Raw genomic sequence first — 7,989 nt, forward strand, 5'->3', positions numbered from 1 at the left:
TATGATATTGCCAAACGAAAATAAATCAGGCTATTTAAATTAGTAAATTTGCTTACTTTTCGCCAAAAGTTGAGACTTCAAATGGTGACAATTACACCGTCCCCGTCTGAATTTCCATTCGGTTGGTTAATTATCGCAGGCACTTATCTCAAAAGACTATTATTAATTACATACTGATATTAAAATTTTAATGAAGAGGCGGAAGAGGAGGTAAAGAGAAAGAAGAACCCAGGAATGAAAAAGTTATCGGATGGGAGAGTGGAGAGGAGAGTTGAGTGAACCAAATCTCACCACCGATGGTGATCAGTGCTACAGTAACACCACTAAAATCATTTTGTGTGCTGAAAGTAGATTGCTAACATCAACTGTTCTGTGTTTGGCCACAAAAGTTGATCAAATTTAACCTGAAATCAGGAAATAACGGGGAAACATGCAATTTATGTACATAACATGGAAAAAATATTAATGCTCGCACGTAATTGATAGGAGCAAGGGGTCTCAAGTTGGATGGATCGGTTGTTAAGGGAGGAGAGTAGATGGATTACCAGGCTAAATTAGGACCCAGCCCAGAACCTCTATTAATAAATATAAGACCGTGATACTTCTTTTCTACTAAAATATGCATGGAAAGTCTTATGTAAATAAGTTTGGTTTAAAACACCGGTTCGGAACAAATGAAAAAAACCTTTTCCACCTGTTGAACCGGTGCACCGCTTAGGGCTCTTATTCCGCACCGGTAATCGCTCTATAGTTCAATGCAGCTCTACTTCGAAGAACCGCCGGAAATTCACGGAGCTGCGTATGCATCTCAACATTATGCAGCAAACGGCTAAATTTACCAAGTAAAATTGGAAAAGAGATTCCAGAAAAAGTGTCCCTCGTTTACCGTCGTAGGATGGTAGATGTGATCATGAGATGAAAAATAAGGGAAATAATAGCTAAACAGGTAGATTTAAATGTTCATTCTTTCCTCGGTCTATCAGTGATATTAGCTATGTCTTCATGTATTTCATAAATGGCGTCGTTCGCTATGATGACTCCTTGCAGGTTTTTATTTTCCAATGCTCTAACCCCGCATGTATATACTACTAGCTGACCCGGCGAACTTCGTACCGCCTAACAATCCATGAACTTACAGTTTACTTACACCATTTATAAATCAGGAGCGGCTGTATCGTTTTTAATCATGTTTAATTTATTATAATAAAATAAGGGTACAAATTCAATAAAACTACGTAAATGAGTACCAAAATTGCTTGTCAGAAAGACATTTTATTTATTGAATCTACATAGGGTGAATCGGAGCACGTTTACGCGGATTTTTTCAACAAATTTTCTTACGTTTTAGCTTAAGAAATTTTGGGCATTGTGGTTTAATAAAGCAGTTCATGAAATAAAAGTTATACGCATTCAGCTGTTGGCTATTTGCGTTATTAGCTGTAAAAAAATGTTTTTAGGTCCAAGTCTGTTGCATACACTTGGCCCATTCAGGGGGCAGGTTGACACGACCCCAGACCGACGCTTGACTGATGCTCAAAATCGTGCAAGAAAAGCCCCTATGAAGCAGCATTCGCATTAAATGACTTAAGGCGCGCCAGTTTTAGTATCTCTGTTTGGAAAAAATGCACTGCGTAAACGTACTGCATGCGTAAACGCACCACGGTGAGCCCTACACATTCGGGTTTAATGTCTTGCGTCAAGCACCTTCTGAGAAACAACAGTTTTTGGTTTGTTATCAGGCGCAAGATGAAGCGGATGAAGCTAAATAAATATAGCGAAGCAAAGCAGTGACGCAGCGAGGGGAGGTTTTGGGGGATAACCCCCCCCAAGAGCTTAGAGAATTTTTTTATGAAAGATTTTGTTATTAATATTAGGGGGACGGACGACTAACAAACAAAACATATTTAACTATTCACACAGCCACAAAACCCACTATTTTGAACCATTTATCTCAAAAAATGTCTGAGGGAAGTGCCCCCACACTTCCCGCTTACCTTAGCGAGTTTTCTATACCCTACAGACCCGTGGTATTAGCTGCGCCCAAAACCCACTATCCTAGCTACGCACTTGAAGCGAAGGAAGAAATACAGAGGATTGTTTATCGACTCGTGAACATAGCACGTTAAATTGACCATGAGAAAATCATGGGTTTTCATTAGCACATGAGCACAAACAACACAAAAACTGAAAGACTGACCATGCGATTTTTTAATCGTTATCACGAATGCAACACGAATTGTAAATTGAATACGTTTTAGCTCAAAGGGGCATATGAGTTGAGATCATGGAATCTACGGAATGAGGACTTCCTAACCTTTGAATTTTCCTTTGAGTAAAGTTGCGTGAATCACATTCATCACCAATTTTTTTTAATGATCAAACACGTTTCGTTGGATAGTTATGGTTGGTTTAGGCTTCGAAAGATCATGAGCACAGAAACTACATTTTTCTGTAAATCGTGCCTTGGTAAGCCAGGTACGTCCAAGGACTTAAAATATTCAGATAGATAGTTGGTGATTTCGTCTTCGTTTGTTACACATTTAAAAGATTCGAATCCATGCAGAGTACGAACTATTTGAATTTACCTCGTTTTAGTCATCCACATCTTCGTTCTTGCTCGCTAAATCAACCATCTTTGATTCTTTTGGTGATCAATCATATTCTGGAACTCTTTGTTGATGAGCAAACTACTCGATTCCTCGACAGGAACACGGACATTACCGTTTGTCAACAATTTCTTGGAGATTTGTTTACAAACACGGTAGTGAAGTGTCAACTCGAGCTGGGCCACGGCTGGGCTTACAATCAGCTCGAATTAAATTTTAAAAATGTAATTTCAATTTAATTAATATTTTGAATATATTTAGTAATTAAAATGTTATATTGTTACTAAATTCAATTATTAAAGTGGTAAAAACAAAACTAATTATTTAGTTTGTAGTTTTGACCGACTTATCAATTGTTGTGTTACTATAACTCCTAAATGCATGTCCATAGGAAAGAGATGAAATTTTTTTGTGAAATTATCCTTTTTTTAATGGCCTATATGTTAACCCCGCCTGTGATGAATACAAAGAACCAAATCTCATTGAAATCGGTGCAGCCGTTCTCGAGTTATAAGTGTTCTAACTAACACGATTTTCGACTTTCTTATATATATATATAGATTACTAATATGTGTTACTAACCGTGACGAATTTTGCTTTTGAATGAATGCGAACGTATTCTGCAGGGTAGGTGTTGCAAAGATGGAGATCACACGATGGAGAGCGACATCCAGACCCTCCTGCTCATCCCCGCACCCTTGAACTGGCATCGAAGCCGCACCGCGGCCGCACCTCGTGCACTGCGTTAATCGAGTGAAGCTGATTCTCCGGCACTCGTTTCAATTGCATCCGATGAGGAGACGCCAGGAGCGAAAGCGGTCGAAGGAAATGAGGCGGTTAGCCCGTTTCGGCCGTTCCTTTTCGCTTAATTCAATTCGCCTTTGTCCATTCGTCAACCTTAAACGCCAGCTTTAAGTAAATAATGAGCGATATCTTATCCGAACGGAGCACTTAGCGTGAGATTACAGAAGTCGTGCGTTAATGGCGGAGTAAAAATTAGCCCGAAAATAGGAGTGGGATTCGGTCCATTTTTTAACTATCGGTAGAATTAGCGCGCAATTACAAATATTACAAAAGAGGATCAATCTCAAGTCGGCCTCTAAATGTGTCGTCACCCACCGCGCATTTCAATGTGTTTACAAAAGTCGCCACTCGCGTCACTGACGGACAAAGTGATCCGAGTTTCACGGAGAAGTATGGTGTAATGAGGGGTATTTATCGAACTTAATGCGCATGGTGATGTGATTCATCTAACTCATTACTTTTAAATACTACTCCTCGCAATTTCAAACATAATAATGCTAAAATAATGAAAAAAGTGGATCGCATTGCACTCATTTCTGCGCCTCTGATATTAGCTACCGCCGCGACGTGTCAACAGGAATCCGCCTTCAATGGGATGGATCTGGGCCTCCTCTATGCCTTTGCGTGGAATATTGGAACGCGCATTGACGGATTCACATCTTGTATTACATTCGACAGTATTTTTTAGTTCTGACTGAGAATCATAAAAGGAAGCTATGAAAAAAAAAACGTTGCCATAAATTTTAACCGAGAAGCAATTTGCCATTGCCATCGGAATGACTTCTGTCTTATTGCAGCGTAACAATTCTGTCTTATTTCAAATTTAACATTATTCTTTTGCTCTCCCACTAAATTTAACGAGAATGAGGGCATGCATATTTCTTGGATTACAAATGGGGTATTTTATCGCGGGTTACAACGATCATTTTAACTTTTGTAAAGTATATTCCATTGGCAAATAATTCAAAATAAAGTACTGATACGTTGTCGGGCAATTCAAAGGCAGTTCTGCAAGCGATTTCCCAGGTCTTCTACGAACCATTTATTTCATTCGAAATATAAGTGTAAAACTCACAGCGAATCTACTTTTTATGGCGTTGGAAAAATTTGCGCGGCATAAAGTCTTTACTGGTATATTTTTTTCAGGATGAAAACAGCATGTGACCAACATTTAAAAAAAATTCGTTTCCCTTTCGACCGTAGGTTCGAAATTGCTGGCATTCGTTTAATTGAAAAACAGCAGTGTAGAAAAGAGCATTTGCTGAAACTTTGTTAATGCTAATAATAATTTTGATCAAGAACTCCTGACTATCCAGTCAATAACAATTAACAATGGATAGAGTGTTCAACTCGTCGACTATTTTCTTTCAAAGAAAAGACGACAACAAGCAATGAACCGCAACATCTCTCTCTCCCCACAGCAGACAAGTGAACCCCGTAAATGGTGCAAAATTCCCCTCATCAAAGATCTCTCCTACAAGATTGCCAACCAAATCCCTAGGGAAAAATTCAGAGTTTCCTTTCACACCCCTACCACATTATCCCGACTCTTTTGTAGAGACAAAGACCTATTTGAAAGTGAAAAACTGAGTGATGTATATGAGATTAACTGTTGCGAGTGCCATGCGCAACATATAATATAACATGCGCAACATATAATACATGACTAATAGGTGAAATTAATCGAGTACAGCGCAGGGCGGCCAGATTTGTGATGAGTTGTTACGATAAAAAGTGCAGCGTTTCAAGTATGTTAAACGAGTTAGGATGGGAATCTTTACAGGAGCGTAGATCGAAGTATAGGCTTAACTTACTTAGGAAACTCGAAGATAATATTTTCTCAGACGACGTGAATCATATCCTTCGTTTACCATCGTACTATAGTAGACGCGATCATGAGAAAAAAAATAAAAGAAATAGACTGCAAAACAGAGAGATTTAAAATGTCATTCTTCCCTTATACTATTAAGGATAGCAATGTTGTCTCAATTGAAAGGATTAATGGTATCGCTCGCTAGGATCACCCATTGCATGTTTTTTCATAGTTGTAACATCTACATCTACATAATACCCTGCGAGCCACCTCTACGGTGTTTGGCAGGGGGTGATCAATCACCAGCATGCAGCATGCATTTGGACTCCCACATGCACACCACACCGTCCAAAAAACGTCCCGTATAATAACAAACTATACTACTATATGCTGTTAGAAATCTATATATATAAAAGAAAGTCGAAAATCGTGTTAGTTAGAACACTTATAACTCGAGAACGGCTGCACCGATTTCAATGAGATTTGGTTCTTTGTATTCGTCACAGGCGGGGTTAACATATAGGCCATTAAAAAAGGATAATTTCACAAAAAAATTTCATCTCTTTCCTATGGACATGCATTTAGGAGTTATAGTAACACAACAATTGATAAGTCGGTCAAAACTACAAATTAAATAATTAGTTTTGTTTTTACCAATTACCCATTCCAGCCACCACCTAGAGGATTTTCCATCCCATTTCTCCTCTCTCTCCCCTCACTTCTCCCACTCCCGCCTCCGTTTGTACCTTGAAAATGATGTAGTAACATCGAAACTCGGGTCGGATTAAATTTTATTTTTGGTGTATTGCAAATCATCTTTCATTATGAATCAATTCCACTCCATTTCGCTCGATTCCTCGAAATTTTTTACTCACTGGGAGTAGAACATTGAGCAGGGAATAGAGTATTTGCACTTTTTTGGTGAGGCCTGTTAAAAATATCAGTTTGGTTTAATTAAGCAAAATTCCAATTCCTACAGTCGTACGACCATGGGTGAATTTGTTATTAACAAATAAACATTCCAAAATCAATGTATCGCTTAAAACACTACGCCGCCATGTCAGAAGGCTTGTGATGTCAATCCCCATACTCAACTGACTGCAGTTCCTCCGATTACCTGCGATTGATGTAAACCTTGTTTATTGTTGTTTACGAACACTGAGGTGAATCTGACGGAATAAACCTCCTGTCCTACTATAAATTAGTGGTATATTTCGTACAATAATTCTTTAAGTTCGTAGCCATGAGCGAAGATAGATTAACGCTTGTAGGACAAATTTCCGGAATGAATATTGTTTTTTTCCGATATGTGGGAGCACCCGCGTTTCTACACCGAACAAGATATTTGTGTATGTTCCCGATAAGCCTGAACTACGACGGAAATGGTTTTTGGCAGCCCGGAGGGATCTTAAGTCGATGCCATTATTACATTATTCCATTATGAAAGGAGATACTAATGCGTAATACTGAAGCATATTAATGTTTGAGATGCAGTTATTCTTGTGTACAAACGGCCGTGTATTCATTGATGATATACATTGCATATTTTTTCACTTCGGATGCTTACTTTCATTATGCATGCTTGATGACTATGGAAAAACATTATTAGCAACGTCAGCATTGTAAGCATTTATACTCAAAAAGCCGATATTCACAATGTTGGAGTGGAAAAGGAAAATTTAAAAATTTTACAATGCAGTAAAGAATCATAAAGAAAATAACGTTACGGTAATAAATTTGATACATTGCAAATACCTACATGCGAGCAATTAGTAACATATGTTTGCAACTCCTAAAATGTTATAGTTGAGGAAGCACAACAACCTGCCTCGCTACATTTAAATTTTCAAATATTGACAGCATAAAAGTGCGGAAACATAGGGAAAAATAGTTTACTAGAGGTTTTAATGTATAAAAAACAATGCAAAATTACCCTTACTTGTACATATTTATCGCTCATCATATCACAAATACCCCTACCGCGCACACATTTCACATAGAGTTCTTCTTTGAAAGGTTATTACTCCTGGAGTTCGCATTTCACCCTCTTAGATTTTAGAATGGCGATATCTATTTTTGGCGATTAAACGAAAAGTGAAAATTTTCAAGCGCGCGAAAACGCGACGGCTAAGTAGGAATGATGGGAAAAGTCCGTGTGACGTATTTCTGCTTCCAGCTGTCGGCGTGTGAGGTGACCTTGGGGCGAGGCTTGAGCGCTGATACGACGCAGGCTGGGTTAGAGTAGCTTAGTAGGAGGTGTAGATACGAGGATCATTCAATAAGTCCTTAGATTCACTGAGGAATTGTTCTCTTAGCATCATAATTTCATGTTGACTAGAAAGAAGCATTCATCTACATCTACATCTACATAATACCCTGCGAGCCACCTCTAGGGTGTTTGGCAGGGGGTGATCAATCACCAGCATGCAGCATGCATTTGGACTCCCACATGCACACCACACCGTCCAAAAAACGTCCCGTATAATAACAAACTATACTACTATATGCTGTTAGAAATAGAATATAGAATAGAAATTCAGAAACATGCATTAAGTTTTACATAGGTTAGTAGGCTACACTACAAGTCATGCAATCTATTTACGAGTTCTATTGCTGCCGTTATAATCTCTTATTGATCGTGGAAAAAATGACATTCGGAATCTGTCTTTTCTACAATCTATCTCTCTTATTTTATTTATATGATCTGATTTTCCGTAGTACGTTGGCGTCCGCAAGATATGGTTAACTTCGTCAGAAAAGACACTG

Source organism: Ischnura elegans, chromosome 12 (assembly GCF_921293095.1).
Source record: "Ischnura elegans chromosome 12, ioIscEleg1.1, whole genome shotgun sequence".
NCBI lineage: Eukaryota > Metazoa > Arthropoda > Insecta > Odonata > Coenagrionidae > Ischnura > Ischnura elegans.